At 44.1% G+C, this 16,893-nt stretch overlaps 1 protein-coding gene across 1 annotated transcript in view; it reads left to right on the plus strand.

Moving 5' to 3' along the window:
• Positions 1 to 267: 267 nt before the first annotated feature.
• Positions 268 to 16,893, plus strand: part of LOC105046801 (probable cyclic nucleotide-gated ion channel 5) — a 69,709-nt gene continuing 53,083 nt past the window's right edge. The window contains 2 exon segments of the mRNA XM_029265061.2: positions 268 to 440; positions 633 to 662. The gene's annotated coding sequence lies outside the window, so the exon portion shown is untranslated.

Consider the following 16,893-nt stretch of genomic DNA (forward strand, 5'->3'; position numbering starts at 1 on the left):
TTATTTTAATAATTTTTTTTAAATTAATTATAAATAAATAAAAAATTTTACTATAGATGTCTGACCCACTGTTTTTATATTACAGCAACAACATCCATAAATAATAATAATAATAATAATAATAACAACAGAAATCATTACCGTATTTATTTTTAATTTTATCATTCTTTGTTTTGAATCCCGACATTTCGCTTTTTCTAACGATGCCGTGTCTCTGAGCGGATTTACCTCTCTCCCTCCTTGCGGTTGTTAGACAGAGAAGTTAAAAAACCGCTCGCTTGGCTCCAGGGGTTGCTTTCAGGTGGCCGTTAAACGCGCGGTGGACGTTGCATTCCCCCCCCCGTAAATCTCGATTCAATCTCGTCTCCGAGCATCGAGAATCCGAGAGGAATCAATAAGGAGGAGGAGATTTGCTTCCAATATCTCTTCCGCACAGCTTGGTAAGGATTAATATTCTTGTTCTTTTTCCATTGTTTTCCTTTTTATTTCTGCCTTATATTTCATGTTCATGATCGTTTCTTCTGGTTTCGTACTTCGACTGGTTTTGATTTCTCAATCAAGAAAGCATGTTACCCAAAAAACATCCAATTTATGATGCCTAAATGATGCTTTACTTTTTTCTTAAATTTCAGGCATTCAAATATTTGGGAGAAAATGCGAAGGTAATTGCAGTCTTTTGGATCCCCATGTTTTTGCGCAATTCCCTTGTTTTCTTCAAATGCTGTTTGAAGTGCTTATGTAAATTATTAACGTGATGTTTAATTATGTGATTGCGGTATCTAATGAATGCGTGAGGATGATTTATTTATTTCTCTCAATGGGACCGAATTGCCGCAAATAAAACCTGTATGGTTTATTTGTTGATAAACATTCTGATGATAAACATATTGATGCAAACTTTATTAAAGTGATACTCCATTTATCCTCATACTATTTCCAGTAATAAGAAGTGCAGCATCGCCCTCTGGTTTCTATCTGGTATAATTACTGCAGGAACTCACTTTAGGAAAATGATCAGATCTTCCATTGAAGGGTTTCATGTGGGTTTGGTGCATTTAGCTTGTGTTCATTCTCATGTCACTGTGCTTCCCATTTTAGTCCCACTTTTGGCTTATGACCATCTGATAATATTATCGTTTTGGTGCCGATTTTAAGAGTTTTTTTGGAATTCAGAATTTCAGATACAATAGTTCGCTCAGGTTCCATATGACCTATAGGCCACGTGATCATGCACGGTTCCTACCTTTGCTTTCAAGAAAGTGCCTTGGCCTATCCCAATTTTTTGATTACATTCACATGGTCAACTGAAGCTGTGGCCTGCAGAGACCTGCATCCTTCTAGAACATCAAATGTATGCTTGCTTTGTGTTCATTTTCTTTTCCCCCAGTTTTCTTTGCCCTGCAGGATCCTTGCCTGAAGGATATTATAGCCGACTTCTCTCTCATTTCATATACGATCAATCATGAATGGCTGCACTTTGGTAATTTGCAGTTTCTGTTTCATTGATATAGATATGGTTCAAGATGTTTGATTGTGGTTCCAGGAAACATCTATGGATGGACAGATAGGAAAATTTTTGGCTTGTAGATCTTTAAACAATTCTCCGCCTTGACTGCATTTGTGGCTGCTCGTATGTCTTGCATGCATTATGCGGATGAGAACATTTTTGGATGTCTATGTTCCTTAAGAGTTAAGACTGTATATTTTGTAAAATTATGCCTTTATTTTGTTCATAGTTCACAGTGTGTATAACTTCATTTGTCTTTGCTGGTACATCAAGTATTATTGCTAAACGTTTATCAGATATGGGCCAAAGCCTGATATTACTGTCATTTTGCTAATGCATGGATGATAAATAGGTTCCTATGTGGATTTGTTCTATAAGAATACATGCCTAATCTTCCAGCTAAACATAATGGGCTGTGCTCATCCAATGAGAGGACTCACCACTGGATGCTAACACACTTTCATCTTTCGTATAGCGGTTTTCTATTCTCTTTTGTCCATCCACTTCAGATTTTAAGCAGAACCTATGTATAGGCAAGGTGCTGGGATAATAATCAGTGCTGGCAGGGAGGAATAGTAAGAACGAGTTTTCCTTTTAGCCATATATATTTCTTCTTCTTGTTCTTAATATCATCATGCTTGCTAATGGTTCTCCCTTGAGTTCATACAATGTTTTATCTGCAGGCAAATTTACGCAAAGCACTTGACCTTTCTTTTTCATATATTTTAAACATCAGGTCTTTTCTTCTTTGCCTTTTAAGGTTGGCTTTTTTCTTTTTTTTTTTTGTGTCATGTGCATACATGAAGCCTATTCCTGTTTATATGAGTCCATTTGAGGTGACACAATCTGATAATGGACTGTGTCTGACTTTTACTATTAAAGAATTCATCTAGATCTTAAGATTAGATCATGTTTATGGTATAATTAGCTTTGGAACATTCTCTCTCATGAAACCTGTTGGTGCTGATTTCTGTCGGGGGTCGGAGCAGCTGGAGTTGGTCGCGAGGCAGTCTGCTGGAGGAGAAACCTGCAAGCAGGGTTCGCCGTACCGGGCCAAACCGCCCGGTACGGTGCGTATCGAGCTGGACCGGTGCTCAAACGGTCCGGTTCGGACCTTTTTTTCGAGAAACACCCCGAACCGGTACTGAACCGAGCGGTTCGGTCCGGTTCGCTTCCATACCGTCCAAAATCGGACGATATGGTCCGGTTCGGCGTGAACCGAACTGTACCGACACTCCATGTGCCAAAAGTGACTAGGGGGGAGGGGGGAGGCGGGAGGAGGGAGGGGGGGAGGGGGGAGGCGGGAGGAGGGAGGGGGGGTCGGAGATCACATACATAAAAGAACCCTTACCTACTTTGGAGTTCTCTGAGATGTCTCAGAGAACTCCCGAGGGTCCGAAGGTCTCAACGAAACCGTTGAGACCTCCGAAAAATTAGAAAAAAAGAAAAAAATTCCGTCAAATTACAGGAGTAGTTCGAGGAGAGGCTGATCTTTGGCCGAAGGTAAGATAATATGTTATTTTCTTAGTAAATATTTTTTTTTTAATTTTTGTTGTTAAAAATAAGATAAGAATGAGAAAGAATGAAAATAAGAGAAAATCATGCCAAAATCTTGTGATTTTGGGATGATTTAATTATATGTGATAGATCTTTGGAAGATCTACATGATGACACCAAAATTATTAATTTTTATTAATTATATATTTTTTAAATATTTTTAAATATTTATTTATTTAAAAATTTAAAAAAAAATAAATTTTAGGAAAAAAATCAAAGTTTGGGAATCATGTTTAGAATGATTCAAACTACTTAAATCTAATTTCTAATTTTTTTCAAATATTTGAAATTAAAAAAATATTTTTTTAATTATTTAAATTTAAAATTTTAATTATAAAATAAAAAATATATAAAAATAGTTTTATATTTTAGTTAATTTAAAAATATTATTTGAAGAATATAACATATTTATTTTAAATTTATAAGTTTTAAAATAATTATTAAAATTATTTTAAAATTATATATAATTATTTTAATTATCGTTAAACTATCGTATTTTGTTATACTTGCATATATTTATAAGAAAAAAATTTAGAGCATGACGTTCGTTCATTTTAATTAATCAGCTATTTTATAGTATATATTTATTTATATAAAAATTATTAAAAAAATAAAAAAATAAAAAATCAGTGTTAGTTTTGAAATTGAGAATAATGTTTAGAATGATTCAAAATAATTGAAATATTTGAGTCTAACTTGAGATTTTTTTGAAATTTTTTTTGTAAATATTTAAATAGTAAAAAATATTATCAAATAAAAAATATATGTAATTAGTGTTATATTACAGGTAATTCAAAATAATTAGTATTTTGTTATATCTGCAGAAATAAGTAAGAAGAAAGATCAAGAGCGTGACATCGGTTGGGATCATGGCGAGATGCTCTCAGCTCGGCATCATTAGAGATGCAAATGGTGCAACACAGTTCAAGGAAGGAGGAGTGACTAGGTTGAAGCAGCATCTAGTTGGTGGTTATCCTGATGTATCGATGTGTCGGAAATATCCGCAAGAGGTCCGACAATTGATAAAAAAGTACTTTGCTGATTCGAAAGCAGCGAAGAAAAGGGTAAAGCAGAAAAAGATCGAAGTAGACTGTCGAGCTGCAGAGCCACTTTCTTATCACTCTAGAGAGTCAGAGGAGGCTTCTACTCCAGATGATGAGGAGGCACAGATTGAGGCTGCCATTCATGCGAGCTTGGCGGATCAGTACCAGCAGGAGGAGATGGCCTGGTACAGAGACCGATTCGGACCATCATGCTATGAATCAGGATCTGGATCAGCGATTGGTAGGGGAGAATTCGAGTTCAGGAGGACTACCTCAGTCAGAGAGCCTAGTGGTAGAGGGAGCAGACGCAGCATGTCTTCTTTGTTGGGAGCTTTTGGCAGTAGGAGGAGGTCCTCCAGAGATATTCCAGCAGGAGCCAGTATTCAAGATTTGGATCCACATACTTTGCCCAGCAAGGATTCAAAGCAGCAGAGAATTGACAGTATGCTGAAAAAAGATAAGAAGAAGGATATGTGGCGAGCTATTGGATCATGGTTTCATTTCAGCCATATTCCAGCAAATGCAGCAGCCAATCCTTACTACCGATCTGCTATTTCAGCCATAGAGGCTGCCGGCCAGGGTGTGGATCCTCCAGGACCTAAGGACATCTATAGTCAGCTTCTTGACAGCAATAAGGAGGATCTGCAGAGATGGATTGCTTCTTACAAAAATAAATGGCCTACATACAGTCTGACAGTGATGTGTGATGGTTGGATAGGTCCTACTAGGCAGAGCATCATTAATTTTTTGACATACTGTGATGGAAAAATATTTTTTTTACAAATCAATCGATGCTTCAGATAAGATGCACGATGCCACATATATCCTTGATCTGATGAAGGAGGTGATTGATTCAGTGGGTGAGCAGCATGTCGTGTAGGTCATCACAGATAACGGACCACAATATAAGGCTGCCAGAGAGTTGCTGATGGAGCAGCGACCGCAGATATACTGGACCCCATGTGCTGCACATTGCATTAATCTTATATTGATGGATATCGGAAAGATTCGCAGGGTGCAGCAGGTAGTGGAGATTGCCCAGACTATTACTAGATTCATCTACAACCACACATGGGTTCTTTCATTGATGCGAACGTATACTGGGGGGAAGATCTTACAATCGGATATCACACGGTTTGCTACCAACTACATAGCACTTGATAGTCTTCTTCAGAAGAAAACAACCCTACGTCAGATGTGTGTCAATGCCGAGTGGCAGGAGAGCAGATATGCGAGGGCCGGCACTAATGGAAGTCATGTGGAGAACTTGGTGACGAGTCAGTCATTTTGGCAGCGGGCTGAGAAGAGAGTGAAGGCTATCAAGCCTTTATATGAGGTGCTTCGCACCGTGGACAGCGAGAGATATTCCCAGATGGGCTTCCTATATTACATGATGGAGAGGATAAAGAAACAGATCAGTGAGAATGATCCCAAGCATGCTCAAGAATTCATTAACATTATTGAGCGTCGTTGGGACTATCAGATGGGCAGAGATTTGCATCTAGCTGGTAAGTTTGGATTCAAGAATGTTTTAAAATATTTTTTCGAAGCATGAAAATAAAATTGTGCTTAATCAGTCTTGAAATTTATCTGCAGCTTATTATTTGAATCCGAGATTTCAGTATACTATTCCGGGGATAGATATGGATAGCGAACTTCTTGCTGCTCTTCGCAATATCATATATAAGATGGTGCCTGATCCATAAATAGCGTCGTTGTGTCTGCAAGAGGTATGCTAGTTTAAAACAGATATAATTATTCAACTGAATTCGATCTGATATATTTATAAATAATAAATATATTTTATTTCAGACGAAATAGTTTAGAGAGGGATCAGACAGTTTTGGAGTCCCATCAGCTGTCGTAAGCAAAAAGCAGATGAATCCAGGTAAATTACATATCAATAATGAGCAATGTAGATTGATATGTAATTTTGCTTAATAATATCATCAAATTTGATATATAATTTTACTTTTGTAGCTGAATGATGGATTTATTTTGGAATGTCAGCAGAAAATTTGAGACATATGGCTGTCCGTATTCTTTCTCAGACGGTCTCTGCTAGTGGCTGTGAGCGTAATTAGTCCACTTTCGCCTTTATCCACAGCAAATAGAGAAATCGTCTGACACAAAAATGCCTTTACGATTTTGTATATATTCACTACAATCTGAGGTTGAGGCTAAAATGTATTCAGGAGGAAGTTCAGTTGAAGTACACTGATCCGATGCTGGATGATTATGCCGACGAGGATGACGATCCGATCATCGGATGGCTTGCAGGTCAGCAGTAGGAGCCAGAGCTTGATGAGCCAGGATCCCCTCCATGATCAGCCAGTGTGGTGGCAAGGGAGATCAGGGTGGATCCAGGGCAATGGCAGAAAAAAATATTCCACATAGGGTTCCAGCTGATCAGTCACAGTCTGAGGGGACACAAGGGATCCATTCATCACATGACTCGCTATCCGATACATCTTCTCAGAGATTCGAGCGAGAGATGTATAGACGTTCTTCCCGACAGCCAGCAAGAAGGCATCCATCCTCCCAATTACAGGAAACTCAGTCACAGAGGGGCACAAGAGGGAGAAGGAAAAGGCAGTTGCACATGCACCACTCTCGAGAGTACAGGAGCGATCTGGTTCAGATACGGACACCAGAGAGAGTGATAATGATACTGGTAGTAGTAGCTATGGATCTGATGATCAGGGAGAAACTAGAGGACAAAAGACCACCATTTATGAGACACAGCCATAGGGTGATATTCAATTCACCGGTGAGTCTCAGTTTACGCATGTCACACAGGATAGGGATCATGGTGGACGAGTCGGTAGAGATCGTGGGGAGCCGATTTCATATAGACGACGGGCTCTTAGAGGTTGTCCAGCACATGATGCAGCTGCGGACGATCTTGCACGTGGAGTAGGGTCCATGGATGTATCTGGATCATCCTCGCATTATAGATCCTATTATCCACAGCCACCTTATGATCCATATGCATATGGTGCATCCGAGGTATCATCTTCTAGTGGTTACTACCCTATGCAGCCTGGAGCAGCTTCAGGATTAGATTTTGTTACTGGCATATTTGGATGGACTCCTCCATAACCGTACCATCATCTCGAGGATACTTCTCAGAGTTAGAATTTTAGCGAGAGGTCTGAGATGTCTTACAATCCAGAGATGATGCCTTATGGGATGATGAATATTCGAGAGTACGGTGCAGCTTGGCTAGAGGGTTGGACTGATGTCCCTTCAGACTATGTTGATGATCCAGATATCTACGAGCGTCACAGACACTCGACAAGAAATTAAATGCAGAGTACATCTTAAGGTTCGTATATCAGTTATTTAGCTTTGTACTTAAATATTTAGATACATTTTAATGCGTATTTTATATATTTTTTTTTTAGTTTTAAGATGACATAGTTGTAATATAATGTAAATAAATATATGTTTGAAATTTTGGATCAAGAGTCTTTGTACCGCAACCTAACTCCAAATTGAATCCAAATATATCAATAATATGCAATATAATACCATATTGAGGTTGTATTTATCAATTATTAACTTTAAAAATCAAAAAATAAAAATAAAAATCGAAAAAAATTATGTATCAGTACCGAACCGGTACGCTCGGGCATACCATGTGTCGGTACAGTACGGTACCGGTATCGTACCATATCGGTCCGGCACCGGCACGACGACCGATACCGGTACAGCGAATTTTGCCTGCAAGAAAAGTCCTGGCCGGAAGTTTGCTTCGGTGGGGATCCTCCGATGCTCGAGTCAAAAATCTAGTCCAACAAAAAGAGTGTGAGAGGCAGAGTTTTTTGCGTACCTTTTTTTGGGTTCCCTTTTAGGCCTCCTTTTATAGACAGAGGTAGGAGCTTCCGAAGGACGGTCCTGTCGTCATTATCTCAGGGTCATGGCCGACTATCGCTTGACAGTCGTCAGTGGACCCACAGGGGCTTCGATGGGACTGAGAGGATGTTCAAAGGAGGATCAACTGACCATAGATTGGCCACCTTTCGATTGACCTCTGAGGAGAGAGTCATAAATGGGAGGTAGAGGGGGCCCATTCTCGATCCTCCCAGCTGCTTCGATCTGTCACATCTTGTCAGGGGCCGCGGCGATGGGCCTTATTGCACGTGCAATGTAATTAATGACTTCAGGATGGCTTAATCTCGCATAGCTTGTTATTGCGGCGTGCAGCTGATCGCTCAGGATATGGCTCCTAGATGACGTGATTTGATGTGACTCGATGGGACTGCATGACGGCTATACTCGACCTTCGATTGCTTGGCCGATGTCTATTCCTTCGGATCTAGACCCACGAGCGGGAACCATGGTTGGTGGAAGAATGAGAACCTGAAATTGAGACTGGACCTAGTGTGGGTCAGAGGAAGAGGATCCATAAGTCGATTGAGTGAATCCGTTGAGTATTGCTGCCTAGTCGGCTCAGGGCAAACAGTTGCCGAGAGAGGAGCTCGCCAGAGGCCAGCCGGTGAAGTCTCAGTCGCTTGTATGGTGGGGTGCCTATAGGTCTTTTAGGAGCCGAGAGCTAATCGGTCGTGAGTGTAGTTGATGAGGGGTTGGCGGTAACGAGGGAGCTTGGTTCATTGGGCCTAAGCTTTTTGGGCCTTGGGCTTCTTCACATTATTGTCGGGACGGAATTTCTCCCAACACATGCCCCCTACTCTTAAGCCCGAGCTTTGATCGAGTGAAGGGAGTAATCCTGCACACCGATTGAGAAGGTGAAGAGCCATTCCATCGGTGGGCGTGCGTGCGATCTTCGGGGTGCACCCGTGCTTCTGTGCCTGCATTGAACGCAAGTCGCCTAGAAATCCGGGAGAGGGGAGACGAAGTGGCACGACCGTTCCATTAGTGTCGGAATTAAATGCATGCTGGTTAAGGCGATGCCCGTGGCCAATCTCCGACCGACATGTCCCGCGATTTAATAAGGGCAGTTATGGGGTGCTTGAATTCGGCTCCTCTTTTTATAGGGGAGATCTCCCTCGTCTCAAAGTGGAGATTCACTTCTTGTGTGTTATGGTGCGATGGGGCGATCCCCTTCATGGGTGTGCGATGGGTGCTTTCTTCGCAAACGGGGGAGCCCACCCTTCCAGTCAGGGCTGTTGTTTAAGGAAGGGGAGCCACCTTGTTAACTCCAACTTGGCTTGGGAGGTATTGGAAATGGCCATCTTGCTTGGAGGAAGTATGGATCCACGACCTTGAGGGATTACTTCGGTGCCATGTTCAGAGCGGGCATGCTTCAATGACAGTCTCTTATGGTGTTTCTGTGGAGCACATGCTTCCAAGAGAGATGGCCATCGGACTGCACAGTCGCTCCCAATGGGGCCCGCGGTCTTCATTGCTGGGGGGCCTCTTCCATAGGGCCCTCAATGGCCTACTGAAGTGATCCGAATGCGACCTTCACTTGCTACCATCGACGCTCTCCGGCTGGATCGGGCTCCCATTTTGGGGTAGGATAAAGGCAATGGTAGCCGCCGATTGCTGGGTGTGAGAGTGCATCTTTCTCCTTCTCGCGCGTTCCCTCCGAGGTCCGAGAGCATAGCATTGGGGAGTTCGAGGTTTCTGCCACGCACGGAGGGGAGGTCGTCAGCATAGACACTTCGCTGCTTCGGAGACCATAAGGCCCACATGGGGGAGGCGATGGCGTGCCTAAGCCTTGGTTTTTTTCTTCTTGATGAAGGAAAAAGGGGCTTTTCTTTGGGCGAGGCGTAGAGTCGGTGCTAACTTCTGTTGTGTTGTTTGTTTTGTTTGTTTGTTTGTTTTTTTGGGTATCCGATGCATCGTCTTTGTAATGACTTTTATTATCAATTGAAGGGCAAGCTCAAATTCACCTTACTGCATATTTTACACGAATTTGTATCTTTGGTTGATTAAGAGTTGCCTCGTACGAAGCCGATCAAAGGCTCTTCCAATGGGGCTGAACACAGGCCATTTTATTGTCTTCAATGACTGGCCGATCAAAGGCTGTCTTATTATCTTCAATGACTGGCCGATCAAAGGCCATCTTCAGATCTCCTTTATTGCTGGAGTGGACGGATTGGGGGTCCTTATAGGTTACCCCCACTTCTCGTACGGTTAAGATCTTCATGGGTGTTGACTCACTGAAAAGCAGAGTTCGGCCTTCAAGGGTCCTCATAGGTCATCCTCTGCTTCTTAACCATAGAGGTCTTCTGTCCATGTAGCTCCTTATGTGACTAAGATCTTCAGCGACTAGCCGATTGAAGGTTGTCTTCAATTTTCTGCGAATCGACGAGCAAGCAAGAAACTACTATTTTAAGAGAAAGGAATTTCATTGGGGAGAGTCATGCAATATATTACTGGTAGTAGATTCAGAGGTTCTCCGAATTCCATGGTTGGGGGAGCACCGTTCCATCCAACTGCTTTAGTCGATAGGTTTCCAGTTTGATGACTTCATCTATTCGGTATGGACCCTCCCAATTTGGGGATAGCTTGCCTCGTTCTCCAGGTTGTGATGCTTCTACCTTGTGCAGGACTAGGTTGCCGACTTGGAAGATCTTGTTCCGAACTTTGGTATTATAATACCGAGCGACCTTATGCTGGTAAGCCATCATTTGAATGCATGCTTTTTCTTTGATTTTTTCAAGTAGATCTAGATTGGCGCCAGCCTCCCCAGGTTAGTCGGCTCATCAAAGTTCATAACTCGCATCGATGGGATCCCAATTTCGATGGGGATTACTGCTTCCGTCCCAAAAGCCAAGTTGAATGGAGTTTCTCTCATTGGAAGCCTTGGCATCATCCTGTATACCCAAAGTACATGGTGGACTACATCAGTCCAGGATCCTTTGGCTTTGTCCAGCCTTGTCTTCATCCTCATAGGATAGTGTGATTTGTTACCTCGGCCTCATCATTAGCTTAAGGATGGGTGACGGAGGTAAGTTGGTGTGATATCCCATGCTCCTCGCAAAACTTTTCAAATTTAGCCCCTGTGAACTGACATCCGTTGTCAGTGATCAGCACTCGAGGTAGGTCAAACTGGCATATGATCGATTTTCAGACGAAGTCTATCATTCTTGTTTCTGTGATGCAGGCCAACAGTTCGACTTCTACCTACTTGGTAAAGTAATCCACAGTGTTGAGCAGGAACTTGTGTTGATCCGGTGCTTGTGGAAAGGAACCGAGGATGTCCATCCCCCATTGCACAAAAGGCCAAGGGGCGCAGATGAGAGTGATCGGCACCACAGGCAGTCATTATATGTTGGATTTCCTTTGGCATTTGTTGCATCACAGGACGTAGTTTTCAGAATCCTTCTACACGGTCGGCCAGTAGTAGCCCTGTCAGAGAAGTTTGTAAGCCAGCGCTCTCTTGCCAATATGGCTTCCGCAGATACCTTCGTGTACCTCTCTTAGTATATATTCGGCCTCCGATGGCTGCAAGCATTTGAGGAGAGGCAGGGAAAAAGACTTTTTGTACAACCTCCCCTCGTGAAGAAGATATCGAGGTGACTGGTATCTTATTCTCCGAGCTTCCTTTCGATTTGCTGGTAGAGTCTCGTTTCTAAGGTAATTGATCAGTGGGTCCATCCAGCAAGGTTCTTCATTCACCTGCATGACCGTTGTTGGCTCCTCTATGCATGGTTTGTCCAATACCTTGAAGAAGGCTCTTCTCGATAACTTGGATGGCGCCGACATCGCCAACTTGGATAATAAGTCAGCACGAGTGTTTTCCGATTTGAAGATTTGTTGAATTTTGAAATTTCTAAACTTGGACACCAGATCTTTGATCCTCTGGAGGTATTTCACCATGTTCTCCTCACGAGCCTCGTAATTGCCTCGGATATGTCCAACAACTAGTTGGGAGTCACTGCAGGCCTTCGGATCTTGAATCCCCAACTCCTTGACAATTCTGAGGCCTGCCGCCAAGGCTTCATATTTGGTTTTATTGTTTATTGCTGGAAATTCAAAGCGTAAGGCGTACTCGACACCAGTGCCTTCTGGATCTGAAAGAATCAATCCTGCCTTCGATCCCGTCAGGCGGGAGGATCCATCCACATGCAACACCCAGGCATTGGGGCTAGTCTTGGGAGGATTTTCACAAGTTTGCTCTTGGGGCTTGATCTCTTCCTACTCATCTGACTCATCTGGGATAGTGCACTTGGCCACGAAGTCAGCCAGAATCTGTGCCTTGACCGATGGCTGCAGCTGATACTGGATATCAAACTCGAAGAGTTCTATTGCTCATTTTGCAATTCATCCTGACGTATCCAATCGATGAAGGATGCTTTTTATGGGTTGATCCGTCAAGAGGATAATAGAATGGGCTTGGAAGTATGGGTGCAACTTTTGAGTGACGATCAAAAGGGTGTAGGCTAGCTTTTCCACCTTGGAGTACCGGATCTCCACATCCCTCAAGATTCGATTTACATAGTAAATTGGCTTTTGAACCTTGTTCCAATCTTGGACCAACACCGCACTCATCGCGGTGGGTGAGACCGCCAAATATAGGAATAGCTCTTCATCCGGGTCAGGCTTGCCAAGTAACGGAGTAGAGCTGAGGTAGTTTTTTAGATCAATGAAGGCCTTCTGACACTCCTTGGTTTACTAAAAATTCTTCGACTACCTCAAGGTTTGGAAGAAGGGCAGACACTGCTCGATCGATCTCGAAACAAATCGATTCAAGACGGCGACCCTTCCCATAAGGCACTATACTTTCTTGATCATCCTTGGAGGGGTCATCTCTTGCACAGCCCTGATGTTCTTCGAATTGGCTTCAATTCTCCGGTTGGAGATCATAAAGCCAAGAAATTTCTCTGAGGACACTCCGAAGGCATACTTTGCCAGATTCAGCTTCATCTGGTATCTCTGAAGGGTGGCAAAGGCTTCTTGGAGGTCGTCGATGTGGGTTCTTGCAGATTTGGCTTTGACAAGCATATCATCTACGTATACCTCCATGTTCCATCCGATTTGGCCTTTGAAGACGTTTTTTACAAGGTGCTGATAAGTTGCACCTGTATTTTTTAGACCAAAGGGCATGATCCTGTAATAAAAAAGACCTCTGTTAGTAACAAAAGCTGTTTTGTCCTCATCCTCAGATGTCATCCAGATTTGATTGTAGCTGGAGAAGGCATCCATGAAGGATAGGAGTTCGTGGTCCGATGTGGTGTCGACTAGCTAATCAATTCTCGGCAAGAGATAGCTATCCTTTAGGCAAACTTTGTTCAAGTCGGTGAAGTCGATACAGATACTCCATTTTTCATTCGCCTTCTTCACCATAACTACATTCGCGATCCATTTCGGGTAGGTTGTCTCCTTGATGAAGCCTACCTTGAGCAGCTTGTCTACCTCCTCATCTATCTCCTTATGCTACTCAGGCTCAAAACTCTGCTTCTTCTGCTTGATGAGTCGATGCCATAGATTCACATTCAGTCGATGCACCATCACCGAGGGGTCAATGCTCGATATATCCATCGGTGTCCAGACGAAGACATCGGCATTCTCCTGCAAAAAGAAGGTTAGCTCATCTTTTGTTACCTGATCTAGGTTCGACCCTATCTGAATAATGTGCTCTTGATTCCCATCCACCAAGAGAATAGTTATGACATCTTCGACTGGTTTCCCACGGTCCTCGGCCAGTTCGTCACAGGTGTCCAGTCCCTCCAACCGATAGGATTCGGTAGGCCGCCCTCCTTGGAGAGTGATGTTGTAACAATGGCGTGCTAAGTCTTGGTCTCTACGGATTTCTTCGACTCCATTTACTGTTGGAAACTTCATCTTCAGGTAATATGTGAAGACGACAGCTCGAAGTGCATTTAGATCTGGTCAGCCGAGGATGGCGTTGTAGGCTGAAGGTGCTCGGACAACTAGAAAATTAACGAGCAGTAGATTGGATGGGGAATCGGCCGACCTTTAGGGGCAAAGTGATGACTCTTTCGATGGAGATAGTGTCTCCGATAAATTTGACAAGTGGGGCACTCATCCTCCCCAGCCGATCATCCAGTATTCTCATTTTTTAGAAAGCATCATAAAACAAGATGTCGGCAAAGCTTCCATTATCGATCAGGATGCGGCGTATATCATAATTTGCAATATTTAATGTTACAATAACCGCATCATTATGCGGGAACCGGATCTCTCAAGCATCCTCCTTGGTGAAGGTTATCAGCTTCTCTGTCCTTTGCCTTTTCATTGCCTCCTCATCCCCGTCGTGCTCTCTAGCTCCATGCCCTCCAATAATGGTGTTGATCATGCTGGCTTGGGGTTGGCCTTCTTGCGGACCCGTCAGTCGTAGTTGCTCCATCGGTCAAGGAGATCTCCGCCGCCTTTCTCACCACTCCCACCTTCGGAGGATAAACCTATCAAGACGACCGTGCCTAATGAAGTTCTCGATCTCATCCCAGAGTTGGACGCACTCTTCTGTGTCGTGGCCGTGGTTGCGGTGAAACAAACAGTACTTGATCGGGTCCCTCCTATATGGGAGTGTCCGAAGCTTCCTTGGCTCTGGGAGCTGTCCCCTTACCTTCATTAGCACCTGAGTTTGTGGTGCGTTCAGTGGAATGTAGTTTGTGTATCTCCTCGGCAGTGAGGCGTGCCGATCTCTTTTCTGAGGACTCCAAAGGCGACGGTTTCGAGGAGAGGCCCCATTTTTCTGCTTCCAAAATGAGGATCCGGAACATTGATGGGTTCTCACCCCCCGTCTCGGGGAGCGCTCCTTATTTTGCCCCTCTGCCACAACAGAACCGGCAAGGGTATTATCTTCAGTGAAGACCTCCTCCGTGTGAGCATACTTGTTTGCTCGGGCCAACATATCAGGATAATCTTGAGGGTAGGTCTTTACCAATGACTTCTTGAGGTAGTTTTTTAGAAGTTCGCCCATCATTGCGAACATTGCGACTGACTGATCTAAGTCGCGAACCTCCAAGATCACTGCATTGAAGCGGCTAACAAAAGCCCAGATCGACTCCCCCTCTTTTTACTTGATAGTATGGAGGTAGTCGAATCACTTTTGTTGTTGTCAGTTGCTGACAAAATGATCGATGAAGGACCGGCTCAATTCTTTAAAAGAATGGATCGAAGTCGATTTCAAACTAGCATACCAATGTAGGGCTGCTCCCTTTAAAGTAACGGGGAAGGCTTGATAAAGAATGGTGTCGATCGCTCCATGGAGGAGCATCGCCACCCTAAAAGTTTTGAGGTGATCAACGGGGTCGACGGTCCCATCGTAGATCTCAAACTACAAAGCCTTGAAATACCGAGGGAGCGGCTCCTGCATAATCCTTGGAGCAAAAGGCGGGTCACTGTTGAACCCGTTATAGGGTGCCGAAGAGGTATTGCGGATCATGTCGATTCGCTCATCGATCTCCCGAAATCATCTCTCGAGAGCGAGGTCCCGAGCAGTGCATGCCTCAGAATGTTGGGAGGATCGGCGATCAGAGGTTGAATCGTGCCCTAATCGGGGACGTGGAGATCGCCACCTTCTTGATTTCTCAATTTTGAAGCAGCTTTGGCAGGTCTGCCTCCTCTCCAAGCTCTATAGAGGTGCTCGCGGCTGTTTTGGTGGTGGCACCGCTGAAGGAGACATGGGGACAGCCTAATCAGGCTGCGGCACCACCGATGGAGGTGCAAGGACAGTTTGGACTGTCTGGATGGTAGTCGTCAAAGTTTGAACCTACTGGAAGAACAGGTTGAATTAGTCCGTCGTGACCAACACTGGTTGGGCTGGTGGAGGAGTCTCCGTCACCGATGGCTACACCTAGTTGTTGGCTTGGCTTTTCATGAAGCAGAGGCATTGGTACGATGGGATGAGACTCTCTTTGGTGACATGATAATTTCTGCTCCTGATCTGCGCTCCTCCAAATGGATAAAAAGCCCTTCTTTTAGCGCTAATCTGTTGGTACTGATTTTCGTCGGAGGTTGAAGCGGATGGAGTTGGTCGTGAGGTGGGCCGTCGGGGGTAAGACCTTCAAGAAAAGTCCTGGCCGGAGGTTGCTCCAGTGGGAACCTTCTGACGCTCAAGTCAGACATCTAGTCCAACAGGAGGAGCATGAGAGACAGAGTTTTTTGCATACTTATTTTGGGGTCCCCTTTTAGGCCTCCTTTTATAGGCCGAGATAGGAGCTTCCGAAGGACGGTCTTACCATCATTGTCTTAGGGTCATGGCCGACTATCACTTGACAGCCATCAGTAGGCCCATGGGGGCTTTGATGGGACTGAGAGGATGTTCGAAGGAGGATCAGCCGACCATAGATTGGCCATCTTTCGGTTGACCTCCGAGGAGAGAGTCATAAATAGGAGGTAAAAGGGGGCCATTCCTGGTCCTCCTAGCCACTTCAATCTGTCACATCTTGTCAGGGGCCACGGCGGCGGGCCTTACCATGCGTGCGGTGTAATTAATGACTTCAGGATGGCTTAATCTAACATAGCTTGTTATCGCGGCATGCAACTGACCGCTCAGGATATGGCTTCTGGATGACGTGACTTGATGTGACTCGATGGGACTGCATGATGACCATGCTCGACCTTCGGTTGCTTAGCCGATGTCTGTGCCATGGGATCTGGGCCCACGAGTGGAAGTCGTGGTTAGTGGAAGAATGAGAACCTAGAATTGAGACTGGACCTGGTGTGGGTCGGAGAAAGAGGACCCGTAAGTCAACTGAGTGAATCTGTTGAGTGTTGCCACCTAGTCGGCCCGAGGCAACCAATTGCCGAGAGAGGAGCTCGCTAAAGGCCAGCCAGTGAAGTCTCGGCTGCTTGGACGGTGGGGCACCGACAGGTCTTTCAAGAGCCAAGAGCTAATCGATC

The sequence above is a fragment of the Elaeis guineensis genome, chromosome 6 (assembly GCF_000442705.2).
Source record: "Elaeis guineensis isolate ETL-2024a chromosome 6, EG11, whole genome shotgun sequence".
Lineage (NCBI taxonomy): Eukaryota > Viridiplantae > Streptophyta > Magnoliopsida > Arecales > Arecaceae > Elaeis > Elaeis guineensis.